The sequence below is a fragment of the Cibotium barometz genome, chromosome 3 (assembly GCF_041138505.1).
Source record: "Cibotium barometz isolate CiBa-2024 chromosome 3, ASM4113850v1, whole genome shotgun sequence".
In the NCBI taxonomy this organism is placed as follows: Eukaryota; Viridiplantae; Streptophyta; class Polypodiopsida; order Cyatheales; family Cibotiaceae; genus Cibotium; species Cibotium barometz.
The window spans coordinates 23115264-23130096 of record NC_141048.1 but is presented as its reverse complement, the minus strand read 5'-3'; the positions used below and the strand labels follow the sequence as shown (position 1 = coordinate 23130096).

The 14833-nt window shown below is 37.5% G+C and overlaps 1 long non-coding RNA gene across 2 annotated transcripts; it reads right to left on the bottom strand.

The window, feature by feature from the left end:
• Positions 1 to 13369: 13369 nt before the first annotated feature.
• Positions 13370 to 14329, bottom strand: LOC147639850 (uncharacterized). 2 transcript variants are annotated; one of them, XR_015269565.1, is made up of 3 exons: positions 14060 to 14329; positions 13750 to 13832; positions 13370 to 13626 (listed from the first exon to the last, which is right to left on the bottom strand). It is a non-coding gene; the product is annotated as an uncharacterized LOC147639850 (long non-coding RNA). The 2 variants fall into 2 exon arrangements; XR_015269566.1 differs by having other exon boundaries at positions 13774 to 13832.
• Positions 14330 to 14833: the final 504 nt, after the last annotated feature.

Below are 14833 nucleotides of genomic sequence, written 5' to 3'. Positions count from 1 at the left end.
GGCTGCGTCAAAGAAATGGTCTTTACATCAGATGGATGTAAAGAATGCATTCTTGCATGGAGATTTGCAAGAAGAGGTGTATATGTTGCAGCCACCTGGTTATGAGGATGAGGGTCACCCCGAGCATGTTTGCAGGTTGAAGAAAGCCTTGTATGGCTTAAAGCAAGCACCAAGAGCATGGTCTGACAAGATTTCTGAATATCTTGTCACTATTGGCTTTCATGTAGCCAATGCAGATTTCTCATTGTATGTGAGACATGGTGATAGAGGAGTTGTGCTTGTTGTCATCTATGTAGATGACTTGAGCATTACGGGGGACCATGATGCAGAGATATTTGATGTAAAGATCTTGCTTAGACAGAAGTTTGAGATGAAGGATCTGGGGGAGCTCAGATATTTCTTGGGCATTGAGGTGATTAGGTCACCACATGGTATTGGATTACTGCAGAGACAGTATGGCTTCGATATGTTGTCCAAGTATGGTATGACAGGCTGTAAGCCTATTTCTGTGCCATTGGATCAGAATGGCAAGTTGAGTGCAGATTCAGGAGAGATCTTGGTGGAGGATCCTACTATGTACAGACGCATAGTAGGAAGTTTGATCTACATGACGATCACCAGACCAGATTTGAGCTATGCTGTTGGGTTGGTGAGTTAGTTTATGCAGGTTCCACGAAAACCGCATTTGGATGCAGTGAGACGCATACTGAGGTATGTGAAGTCTACTTTGCATTGTGGACTATTCTATGAGACTGGGACAGAGATATATGTACATGGGTACACAGATGCTGATTGGGCTGGTAGTATCTCAGATAGACGATCTACCAGTGGATTCATGTTTTCTTTGGGGAGTGCTGCTGTGACTTGGAGCAGCAAGAAGCAGCCTACGGTTGCTCTATCGAGTACAGAGGCCGAGTACAGAGGAGCTGCTATGGCAGCATGTGAGGTAGCTTGGTTGAGAAAGCTACTTGCAGATTTGGGTCTATCAGTGGATAGACAGGTTGTCATTTTCTGTGATAACATTAGCAGTATACAGTTGGCCAGGAACCCAGTCTTTCATGCTCGTACGAAGCACATAGAGGTCCACTACCACTTCGTTAGAGAGAGGGTCTTGGCAGGAGACCTTGACCTTGTTTATGTCAGCACAGAGGATCAGGTAGCTGACATCTTCACCAAAGCATTGGATACAGAGAAGCTCCGCAGATTCAGGGCTTCGCTTGGTGTACATGAGATGGAGTTGAGCTCGAGGGGGAGTGTTGAGATATCGAGCTCGTCTAGTGAGGCGGTGGCCACCGATGACCCGCCTGGGGGATAGGCCCCACACTTACACCACTGGCATGGTTGGTGAGATCTTGGGTGATATGCGGCCAGTGGGATGATAGGCTGTGTGACAGCCATTCTAGAGACTGGCATAGTTATAGCGCCAGCTCATTTAGTCGGGTTCACACTATAGAGAACCCGTGTATGTATTGGTTGAGTACCTTTCATATTATTGTGTACTCTTATTCTTGTATATGGTGTGTTGAGTGTTGAGTAGAGAAGAAGAAGATTTTCAGCCTCTCACCTTGTGTGTTCTCTATTAGGGTTTTGTGAGTGTGTGTGTGTGCTTGCAAGAGCTCAAGCTCTCTTCCCCCCTGCATCTTTTCAAACAAGAGACTTGACATTCTTATTTAGGGCTCTTGTAGAGAGTTCCAAGTTGTAGGTGAGTGTGGGAGTGGGCTTGAGAATAATCCCACATGGCCCGAAGTTTTGGGAGTTTTGGGAGTTTTAGGAGTTTTAGTATAAATAGTGGCTCATTTGAGAGCTCACAGACACATTGGGCTAAACTCATGCTTGAGCTCTCTTGAGACTAGCTCTCCCTCTTGTTCATAGAGGTGCAAGCTCTTCACTTTCCCCATCTACACTATTGTATGAGCAATGCTCTTCTGATTCAATGCAATGAGATGATGTTTTTCTCTTCTCATCTCTATTCTCTAGTGTGCATGCTTCTTTGTTGATGCTTGTGGATTCTCTATTAGGCTTTGTGTGGTAGTGGATTCAAGCTTAAGCTTCTCCATAGCTTGTAGCTTATCCATGGGCAAGACATTGCTTGAGTAGTGAATGAGAATGCATGTTTATTTCAAGTTCCATTAAGCTTCAAGGTTTGTGTGCAAGCTAGGGAAGTAAGTGCTTGAGAATAAAGTATGCTTTGAGCTTGTGTATGCATTAGCTTAGCTTTCTTCTTGTATTGGATGCATGAATGAGTGGGATGATGAGTGAATGAGCTATGGCAAGATTGAGCTTGTGTGTGTAAAGTCTATGTCAAAGTAGTGGTGTTCATAGCATTTTCTCCATTCGTGGATAAGCTTCCGTGCACCAGTGCGGGTTGAATCCCTAGCTCCGAAAGGGATGCAAATCCCATGGGATTGAGCTACACACGGATCATGCTACTCTTGCTACAAGTGTACAGAGTCTTCCGTCTCTCCAATTCTTTTCACTCACCTTGAGACAGATCGTATTCAGTTCAATCTAGATGGGAATTTAACTGACTGTCAGTTCAGAGTTATACCTTTGGGAGTTTTCGACGGGATCCTTGGAATGGATTGGCTCCACAAAAATCAAGCTGACATTCACTGTCATAATGGAACCATTTCCTTCCGTGACCTTCAAGAAAATAAAGTTCAAGAAACTGAAATTTCAGGATCCCCAAGTCTGCAATTAGTAAAAGCTTCTAAGTTACTAAAAGGACTTAGAAAGAAGTAGCTCATTTATGTTGTTAAAATGAATCCAGTAGAGACACACAAAGTTAAAAGCTAAAGAACCTGAATGGTTAAGTGATTATGATGATTTATTCCCAGCAGAATTAACTGAGATACCTCCAATTCGGGAAGTAGATCATGAGAAAAAATTTACCCTCGAAGCTCAGCCAGTAGCCCTGCACACATACAAAATGCCAGTTCTTGAAGCCATAGAACTCAAGAAACAGCTTAGACAGCTATTAGAACAAGGGTTTGTAAGACCCAGTGTTTCACCTTTGGGTGTGCCAGTTCTCTTTCAGAAAAAGAAAGATGGAACGCTAAGACTCTATGTGGACTACAGAGTCTCAATCAGCTGTGACAGTTAAGAATAAGTATCCTATCCCCAGAATTGATGAGCTTTTGGAGATAGGCTAAGTGGAGCCCAAATCTTCACAAAGAAAGATCTCAAATCAGGGTATTATCAGATCAGGATTAATGAGCAAGATATCCTGAAGACAGCCATCAATACTCGGCATGGGCATTCTGAATTCACTGTCATGCCATTTGGATTGACAAATTTCCCAGCTACATTCAATTGCCTGATGCAGGACATTCTCAGAGAATACTTGGATGATTTTGTTCTTGTTTTCTTTGATGATATTCTGATTTACTCAAAGAATGCAGCTGACCATGAAGCTCATGTCAGAAAAGTTCTTGAGATTCTAAGGAAGCACCAACTCTTTGCAAAAGAGAGCAAATGCACTTTCTCTGCCAACCATGTTGAATACTTGGGCTTTCTGGTATCCAAAGACGGAATTTCTCCAAATTTTGCAAAAGTCCAAGCACTCATAGATTGGCCTGAACCAAAAACAATGAAAGAAGTCAGGGGATTCTTGGGATTGACTGGCTGGTATAGAATTTTTATACCAAAGTATGCTCTATAGCTTCCTCCCTGACTAATCTTCTCAAGAAGAATACCCCGTTTCAATGGTATGCCAGGTGCCAGAGTGCTTTTGATAAGCTGAAGACCGCCTTGGTAACCAATCTCGTTCTGAAGCTGCCAGATTTCTCTCTACCCTTTGAGTAGTAACTGATCCCAGTGGTTTTGCCCTGGGAGGTGCACTCATGCAGGAAGGTCATGCAAGCAGTGGCCTATGAATCCTGCCCAGGCAAAGAAAATGTGATAGTAGATGCCCTCAGCAGAAAAGCTTCCTTGCTTGCAATTACTGTAGTGTCAAATCCTTTGATTATTGAAACAAGAGAGAAGATCATGTAGGATAGATTCTTTAGCCCTGTTGCTACCCTACTTATGCAGGAAATCAAAACTCCACAGGAGTTGAACCAAGTTCAAGGGTATAGCCTGGATGATGGAATTATGTATTATAATTACAGGCTATGCATTCCCAATGATGAGGGAACTAAGGGTCAAATTCTGAATGAAGCCCATGACAGCCTTATTGCAAGACATCTAGGTTTCATCAAAACCTACATGTCTGTAAAGAAAAGCTTCTTTTGGCCTGATTTAAAAAGGATGTACTTAATCATGTACGTCAATGTCTGACATGTCAGAAAGTCAAAGCCGAGAGAGTAAAAATACCTAAGAAGTTACATCCATTAGACATCCCCCAGATGAAGTGGGAATGTATCAGTATGGATTGGTTACAACTCCATCTTCGTGGTAGTTGATAGACTAGCCAAAGTTACCCATCTGATTATTGTAAAAGAAACCTACACTACAGTGGATGTGGCCAGAGTGTTCCTCAAAGAAATCTTCAGATTGCATGGCCTACCCAGAAGAATAGTAAGTGATTGAGACCAAATTCACATCAAGATTTTGGACTGTATTTTTCGAAGCAGTAGAAAATTTCTTGGATCTCAGCACAGCTTACCACCCCGAGACTGATGGTCAAACAGAAAGGGTAAAACAAGTAATTGAAGATATACTTTGTTCATGCTGTGGGTGGCAGGGAACCCAAGAAGTAGGTAAGTTATCGGCACCTAGTCGAGTTCGCCTACAATTCTTCTTATCGCCAAAGTATTGGGATGAGTCCTTTCAAAGCTCTATATGGACAAGATTGCTTAACTCCATTAACTTGGTCCGACCCATTGATTAGGGTCAAGATGTCCTGACAGATGCTTGACGACATCGAGCAGGAGATGCAGTCAATTCACAAAGATATAAAAGTTGCCTCGGATAGACAACAGTAGTATGCAGATAAGAAGAGGACAAACAAAAAATTTGAAGAAGCAGATATGGTCTTCATTCGAGTACGCCCCAAAAGAAGTTCTCTATCTCTGTTGGGAAGTACAAGAAGTTATCCCCCAGGTATTGTGGGCCATATCTGATTACAAAGAAAGTAGGTGACTTAGCCTACGAGCTTCTTCTGCCTCCTCATCTTAAAGTACATAATGTATTTCATGTCAGCCTTCTTTAAAAAGTATGTACCAAAAAGTAGGTGACTTAGCCTACGAGGAATTTCAGAAGGTGCATTAGAAATAAATTATAATCTGTTCAAAAGACCTTATCCTAAGGGTCCATATTTTTTGAAAAATTTAAATTAAGGTTCCTATGGACCAATAAGATTAATCCAAATGTAGGGAGAGGAGGTAAATTGAAGAAATAAAGAAAATCCTCCCAAAAAATGAGTAAATACTCACATAAGATGAAGAGTGGACTAAGGACCAAAGGAAATACTAAAAAAATGAAATTTTGACACCTTAGAGTGGGGATTCCCACTCATGAAGTAGGCACCTTTTTCCCATCATTGCTTTTGAATTTTAAATCAATAAAATTAGATATTTCATCTCTCCTCTCTCCTAATTCAAAACTGGATCAAAAAGTGAACTAAACTGACCCAAAAATGGTCAAAAATTGACCAAACTCATCTAAAAAATTCTAGAATCAGTTTGCTTAGTTAGAAGCTCACTTTTTCCTATAAATAGAAGCCTCTCCCTTTGTAGAAGCTTAATAGTGTTTTATGCACTGTTACTCTACTCCTCCCCAGAGCCAAAAATAGTAAATTTATTGATAATTCATTAGTTTTTGACCATTTCCTCTTTAAAAGAATTCATTAGTTTTTGACCATTTCCTCTTTAAAAGAATTGGTGGCCACTCTTGTTGCAAACAAGAGTAGATCCCTCAAACCATCAAGCCAAAGGAAAGCTCACAAAAATTCATGCAAGCTAGAAATCCTACTTTTTCTTTATTCCATTTAATGGTTTTCTAATTTTTGTTTTCTTTAAAATAAAAAACGAGGTTATACCTTGTTGGAAAGGCTTTCCCCCTCTCTTCATTCTTGAATTCAGCCTTTCTTTATCCTAGATATGTAACCAAATTCTTAGAATTAAACTTTTCATATTCTTTCTCTTTAAAAAGTGAAATTTGATTAGTTTAGAATGCTTTAAACCATTTGGAATTTGATTAGTTTAGAATGCTTTAAACCATTTGGGATAATTTCTAAGTAACTTGAGAATGAAAAAAATTTGAAAAATGGTTAGCCATACAAAGGAGGTTATGGCAAAATTTTCTTAAATTTTGTGAAATAAGTTTTATCTTTTATTATTCAAAAAGAGTAATCCCCACCATTTGTATATTCTAAAAGTGTTATTTTCATTCTATGCATAGAAAAATGCATATTAGAAATATACTTATTATAAAAGTTTTATTTCCATTAGAATTAATTTCTACATATAGAAAGATGCATATTGGAGAATTGTTTTTAATTCTAAAAGTGTTACTTTCATCAAAATTAATTTTTATGTATAAATAGATGCATAAAAGATTTTTTTTAATTATAAAAGTGTTACTTTCATCAAATTTGATTTTTATGCATAAATAGATGCATAAAAGGTTTTTTTAATTATAAAAGTGTTACTTTCATCAAAATTGATTTTTATGCATAAATAGATGCATAAAAGAAATGTTTTTATGATAAAAGTGTTACTTTCATCAAAATTGATTTTTATGCATAAAAGAAAATTTTTTATTATAAAAGTGTTACTTTCATCAAAATTGATTTTTATGCATAAATAGATGCATAAAAGAAATTATTTTATTATAAAGTGTTACTTTCATCAAAATTGATTTTTATGCATAAATAGATGCATAAAAGAATTTTTTATTATTATAAAAGTGTTATTTTTATCAAAATTGATTTTTATGCATAAAGAGATGCATAAAAGAAATTTTTTTATTATAAAAGTGTTACTTTCATCAAAATTGATTTTTATGCATAAATAGATCCATAAAAGAATTTTTTTAATTATAAAAGTGTTACTTTCATCAAAATTGATTTTTATGCATAAACAGATGCATAAAAGATTTTTTTTAATTATAAAAGTGTTACTTTTATCAAAATTGATTTCTATGCATAAACAAATGCATAAGAGGATTTTCTTTTATATAAAAGTGTTATTTCCATAGAAGTTGGATTTTATGCATAAATAGATGCATATAGAATTTATATATCAAAATAAGAGTTCTCTTTAATCCTATGTTTAAATCTCATGAATATTAGTAAATAAATAAGTAAATACTCTATGAGAGAAAATTCTACCGTTTCACATTCTCTAGGATGGTAATGAGAAAACTTAAAAAAATTATCGAAGTCAGAATTTTAGATAAATGTTTAATTTATTCCTCATAGGAAATCATGATTAGTTTTGAATTTAGTTAAGCAAATACTCAATGAATGAAATTCAGTAAAGTAGTAATTGAAATATTACTCTTCGAGAAAGATAGTTCACGGAGAATCTTTCCAGACTCAAAACCTGAATCAGACTATGACCAAGGCGGCATAACTCCTTCGTCAGTTTCAAGAAAAGACGATGTGACCAGTTCAGGAAAATTCACTCAAATCACCCACCGAATGTGAAATCAAGTTAAGATCCTTTGATTCAGATCTGAGGATCAAGGTTATAGAATTCATAAAATTCTATTGGAATTCAGACCTGCGATCTAGAAGTATTGGGATACGGATTTAAGATATACTCATTATATTCAAAAGAAAATCAAAAATGAAAACTTGCATAGAAACCTTGTTTTCTTAAAGGACTGTCTTATGCCAGAATGCTAGAGGGAGCATTTGGTATATGTGTTTTTCTAAAGGAAGTTTGATTGCAACAGCTAGCGGGGAGTGTTCAAAGGACAGCTCATGCGACAGAAACCTGCCCAGGTCTTGACTAGCCTTGGTATGGTGAAAAATGGTGTGCTTCCACAGTACGATGGGCGAGGGCCGACGAAGCGGTCTCTGAGTGAAGTGCCAGGACACCTAAGGAGGATCCTGGAGGGTTCTGACCAGGCGATGCACGGGCTCGTGGTGCTTAGGACACCCATGTGTATGTCATGAAGATATATAATATATGATGGACCAATGTTTATTGTAATCTGTTACTGGATCTCGTTTGCTAACCAGCTGGTCTCAACGAAGATTCTAGAGTGATACTATTTTTTTTGTGAGAAACAAGGATTGAATGGAAATTTTGAGTTATGACTTCTATAACCATACCAATGGATTGCTTTATAAGTTAAAGTTTAAAGAGGAGTGTGTGCGTATCTGTATTCTAAAGCAAAAGGTCAGAAAGGCATTCAATTATGGGTGGGTGAGTACTTGTCTAGTTCTACCAATTCCAGTGGTTGGGCGCTGGCTAACCCATGGGGGCCGGATGGGCTGGAATCAGTAGAGTTTTAATAATAAAATTGATTAATAGGAATACGTTTAGAACTCGAGTAGTTAAATAAAAGCCTGAAGACTTCTCTAATGAATAGATCAATGGCTATGCCTGATTCAATTAGGAAAAAAGCGTTGATCCCTTCAAGTTAAGTCTGTAATAGTTTCCCTTCTATCTGGTTTATTCTGATGAAGGTTAGTTTAGATGAAGGTTAGTTCAGTATCTTGACTTCGATGAAGGTTAGTTCAGTATCTTGACTTCGTTAGAAAAATTTGTTAAGAAAATAAAAATGGTGGAATCGTCCCCGTTTTTCGGGCATGGGAAATTTTCTCGGTTTCGATTTTCGGAATGACCACTAGCTTAGTCTCGTGCCCAGACATTCGAGGGCAAGGCCTCGAGTGGGAAACCTTGCCCCGCGCATGAGGGAGCAGCTTTCGCTACCAACTACCAGGAATCCGCCGGTGTGCGGAGGGGGCAGTGGGATCTCACAAACCTATTTTGAAATTGAGATGATTCAGAGATAGAGATATAAACTTAAAGTTTAAAGTTTAACGTTTAAAGTTTAAAGCTTAAAGTTGTCCAGTTCAAGTATGTACCTAAGCACTCTGAGAACCTGGGAATGTCATACATCATCTAAAAAGAAAAACTCCTTTCACTTCCGCCTCACGCCTATTTATTAGCCTTGAAACATCATGCACTTTGATACCTCGCCATAGTGTCTCAAGCTCCTCAATCAAAGGCTCGAGGTACATATCCATGTTCACCACCTTATACTTGTCTAGTACAAGGAGAGCAAGCATGATATGACCTTTCCTTATTTGCCACCCATGGAGGGAGATTGTAATTCATCAATACAATAGGCCAAGTAAACCATGATGTGGACTTGAAGCCAAATAGGTTGTTACACCATCCATGCCCAAAGCCAAATGGGCTGTTACACCATCCATGCCCAAGCGAAGACATAAGTGATGGGGCTCTTCTTTAAACTCTAGAAATTGATGCTCCACAGGTTGCCATGCTGGTGAACCAGCTACTACAACCCTCATGATGCCATGAGTTGAGCAATAAGTAGCATTCCATTTCCTGAATTCTGCAATCCCCTTACATTTAAACATGTGCTGGATGCGAGGAATGATAGGGAAGTGTCTCAACACCTTTCGAGGAACTTTGTCTCCTTATAATAAATCATCCCTATAGTGTCTCTCTCCACATTGTGCAAATTTTAAATATAGAAATAAAAATTGTTGAAATATTGAAATATTGCCACTGTGCTTGAATTTGAGGAATTTGCAAAATATTTAAAGTAGAGCTTGTATGATAAAAGATAAGTGGTAGAAATAATTTTGTTGACGTTGAATAGTCAACAAAAAGCTTTCAGAAGTCTTCAAAAGCTTAAAAATATTTCCCAAGAAATGCATCCGCGAGGTAGAAGATAACTTAACTCCTTTTGACGCCAAAATCATCCGAGTAATAACGTGTTAAAGAAGTCTTCAAAAGTTCATAAAATTTTATGGAAGAATTACTATCAAATTTTTGTCCACTTGCTGTTGATTTTTTTTAATGGAGATCTCTCAAATCTAAAGTTTTTAGGTTGCAAAGTATTGCTGAGATTATCCGTCTCCTCGAAGAAATGAAAGGATTTAAAGCTTGTAGCAATATAGGCTTTTAGAGATTATATAATACGTAATCTTTTGAAATTTATAAGATTTTAAAAAGTTTTGATTATACTAAGCTTTAAAGCTTAAGCTTTTTTTTAAAACAAAAATAGTTCTTCACAATTGTTTATCCCCATGGCGTGTGAATGTGAGAGAGAAAAATAGCTAGCCATTCGCGATTTTGCTGCCCGTGGGTGGACGGAGAGAGAAGGCAACAAAAAAATTAAAGGTTTAATATCCTTGATTTTCCTCTTGATTAAGCTTTAACCCAAGGATTTATGAGACTATAAAAAGCTAATAAGCAATTTCTTTTGAAATTGATATATGGAAAAATATTCACCATCCATTAAAAAATTATGTCATAGCTAGTGGTTTAGCAATATGAAAGTGGCCTAATCCTCCTTTATATGCCAAATTCATCCATATACACAGATTAACGAGAGGTCAAGAGTTGAGGAAAACCATTTCTCATCAAGATGGGTGGTTTTTGGCTTCACAGAAGTGGTTTAAAAAGTAAAGGTAGCATGAATTGCTAGCCTTTAATCTAGTTCTCCATCCAGTGGTCCCAAAAGTTCCCATAAACCATTTAATATTTGTCCAAGTGTCCTTAAGCTTTTGCCTTCTTTATCCTCTAAATTTTTGTGAGCTTTTCCCTATTCTTCAAGTGCAAGTACCCATAGCTGTAATACCACAGTCACAGGACCTCATGTAGTTCTTGAAGAGTAAATCAAAACTCACATACACATCAATGACCTAAGCATAGACTTGAATAAAATTCACAAGATTAAAGCATAGCATAGAACATGAAAATAGAGTAAAAATCACCATCAACACACTATTGGGTGCAATCTTTCCCCTCATGCATGCAGCTCTCGACTTTCACAACATGAGTATTTTGAGAATTGTATTCAAAATATAGCCAAGGAGCTAATAATAGTTGTGCATACAAAATAGGTTTTGCTTTTTCACTTTTACAAAAATAACTCAAGCACTAGAGCTTGTCCACACACTAAGTGTAAAATAACCAAAACTTCTCTAACACACGTGCTAGTAATATAGCAACGACACGCAAAAGTGTGCATAAATAATATGTACAATCATTCGGCACATGGCCAACAAAATAACTCATATAAAGTAATAATCTCAGATAATATAGACAAGATCCTCCATGTTCAACACACGCACTGCTCATCACCTATCTTACAAATGTAGACACATTAGTTGTTCCAATTAACTCCTCTCACCATAATTAAATGTTGATAGTCACAAACACAACATACAATTAATCCTAATATGAAACATTGATAGGCACCAACACAACATACACTTCACCACTTGTTACACTTCGATGAGAGTATCATTATACACGTCATCTAGCATGGCGTGTCTTACCACATGGCACACTAGCATGCAAGTATCACCCCATTAGCCAAAGCATGGGCATTATGTAATAGTGTGTGTGTGTATATGTATATGTATGTATATATGTATATATATATATATATATATATATATATATATATATATTATTAGAGGGTTAGAGAGTTCGAGAGAGAGAGAGTTAGAGATAGTTAAAGGGAGTGAGTTGGAGAGAAACAAAGAGTGTCACAGAGAGAGAGAGAGAGAGAGAGAGGGGGTTAAGAAAGAGAAAAAAGAGAGTTAGCGAGGGGTAAAGAGAGTGAGAGAGAGAGTTAGAGAAAGGTAAAGAGAGTTAGAAAAAGAGAGAGGTTTAGAGAAATGTAAGAGACTATCATTGTACACGTCACCTAAAATGGCATGTCTTACCACATGGCACACTAGCATCCAAGCATCTCCCCGTTAGCCAAATCGTGGACATTATGTAATAGTGTGTGTGTATATATGTATATGTATGTATGTGTGTATATGTATATGTATATATATATATATATATATGTATATATATATACATATATATATATATATATGTATATATATATATATCCTATTGGAGGGTTAGAGAATTTGAGAGAGAGAGAGAGAGAGAGAGTTAGAGAAAGGTAAAGGGAGTCAGTTAGAGAGAAACAAAGAGTGTCAGAGAGAGAGAGAGAGAGAGAGAGAGAGAGAGAGAGAGAGTTAGAAAGAGAAAAAAGAGAGTTAGAAAGGGGTAAAGAGAGTCAAAGAGAGTTAGAGAAAGGTAAAGAGAGTTAGAGAGAGAGAGAGGTTTAGAGAAAGGTAAAGAGAGTGAGTTAGAGAGAGAATGTAAGTTTTAGAAAGAGAGAGAGAATGAGAAGGCTAGAGAGTTAGAGAGAGAGTTAGGGTTAGAGTTAGAGAGAGGTAGAGAGTTAAAGAAAGTGGGTTAGAGAGAAACAATAAGTGTTAGAGAGAGAGAGAGTGTGTGTATGTGTGTTAGAAAAGTCATTGGGTTCCATGCTAGCACCTTCTTCAAAAAAAAACAAAGAAAGAGGAGTGTATCTATTATTGTTTTTTATTAAAAAAATTGCATGAGTGGTGAAAGTTAGCACCCCAGTTGAAAGGGAGTGCATTTATTATTGTTTTTGTCACATTAAATTTTTTAAAAGGTGCAAAATTATATTAGAATATAAAGATGTGCATTTATAAAATAACTTGCTTTTTAATCAAGAAGCATAACTTCTATATCAAAACTCCTAAGCCAATTCATTTTTTAGAGAGGCCACATTCTGAATATGCTCAGAATACTACCTCATGATATCCACTTCCTCTCCCTAGCTACCTAGCCCTCCTTTTCTAGCCTTTCTTTCTAGATTTGGCTGATCTTCTCTTGGAACTCATCCTTGGCCTTCCCCATTTGCAGCATTTCTTTGAGATCATTTTTTGTGTATTGTGCTTCACAATACTTGTAGCTAACTTTATGCAAGAGTTTCATCTACACATTTAGATCACATCTCACACCAGGGAGCATGTTGGTGTTTGCATGATGAAACAAACGATTATTCGATTCCAACCAACCCACAAGTATTCTACATTTATGACATTCCACACTTCTATAACACTTTAACTATTGCCCTAATAATATTTCTTACCATTTAAGTTCCCAATCCTAAAGAGGGGAGACACATAGATTCAGGAACTGAAGTACTTCCCTGTTATGTGTAATGGTTTCTTGTTCCCATTTTTGTCACATTAATGAATGGGATCAAAGAAAAAGAGAGCGTCCTAATTGGATTTTTTTATGAAAATAAAGAGTGTGAATCTTCTTTTATATCTTATTTAAGTGATGCCACTAGCGGCTCCTAGCTACCCCACTTGGCAGCTCCTATTCTTCTAGACTATACCACTTCTGTTTTACATAAATAGCCAACACCTATGAAGGTGAGTTATATGGGCATGGATTTAAATGTACATATATAGCCAACACCTGAGTTATATGGGCATGGATTCAAATGTTGATTTTAGGAAAAGAGACACTTCTAAGTTGGCTCCTAAGTGCGTTGTAAGTATGGCCTTCTAAAATTTGTATTAAATTGAAACTCCCTAGACTGAGGCTGGAACACTCAACAGCAGGTGGGGCCAGGAGATTCAGAAATTCCGTCTGACATTAGCAAGCGCTTCGTCTTCGTCAAGCCATCGGCCTGCCGCTTCTCCTGAGAAGAAGTGGGGAACCAGAAACCCAATACTACATCAGATAAATTTGCACGCAAGAAATTAATTAATCGCCATGCAATGTCTACAGTACACTCATGATCGAGAGAAAAATAAATGTTTACATCTGCTAATTCCAAAGCTTTCACAGCTGCTGGTTGATCATCATCTGCTCTGCTTCTGAAGCTCTCGGGTTCAGGTCCGGCGGCTGCATTTCATCGATTAGAACTCCATTATTGAATGAGCTGCAGGTGCTTAATACTTTCGCTAAACGATACTTTATCCAAGCATAACTATTAACATTGAAAGAATTGATGGACGCTAAGGCTGGCGCAATTATATTAAACATTATCATAAACGTCCATAATTATAACACACGGAGTGCAGTATTCGAATTATGACAAAAAGAAGACACAGCAATTCCACTCAGCTTGCCTGCTGCTGCTAATGTCGGAGGCGCCATTGCATGCGAGAGCAGGAGCGCAAGGAGGGCGAACGTTAGGGAGAAGGCTAGTCTCATTGCGTAATCAGCTGAGACAACAGAAATTATGGTAATGGGGGATTAAGAGCGATCAACGGTGAAATCAAGTCCTACGTCCAGAAGGAATGCTGGTCGAGTCCTACGGCCAGAAACCGAAGGCCTGACTTGTTGAGATGCCGGAACCGCACACGGCACGGCGCCGTCTCTTTTGACGAAGTCTCGCACCAACACGGTGACAAGACGACTCACAGCCCACAGGTCAATCAATCCTTTTCAGCATGAATTGAAGAGGAAATTGTAATTTTGAACAAGTTTTTTCTTTACACTGAAATCTAAATATAACTAAAACTTGAAAATTTTTTAGGAGGTTTTTTTCCTTCTAATTCCCTCAATTTGAGAAGGTCAATATTGAATGGGATTAGAAGAAAACGGTGAAATTAACCTATGATTAAGAAGCAACGTAAATATGTCAGATTAAACGAAGACGTGATCAAATGAATGTAGACGAACGCAGGACTACCAACTAATTATGGAACTCCTAACTTCTTGAGACACCATAAAATCAGAATGTGGAGTGCTTAAGAGCTTTTATAAACCTTGGTGCACAGATTTTTCAAAGCTTGGAAGATTCGGATGGCGAAAACGAAAAATTCTAAGGGCATACTTCGCATCATTTCCTTGACTTCTCACATGGAAAATAAAAAATCGAAAAGTCGTTGGGTTCCATG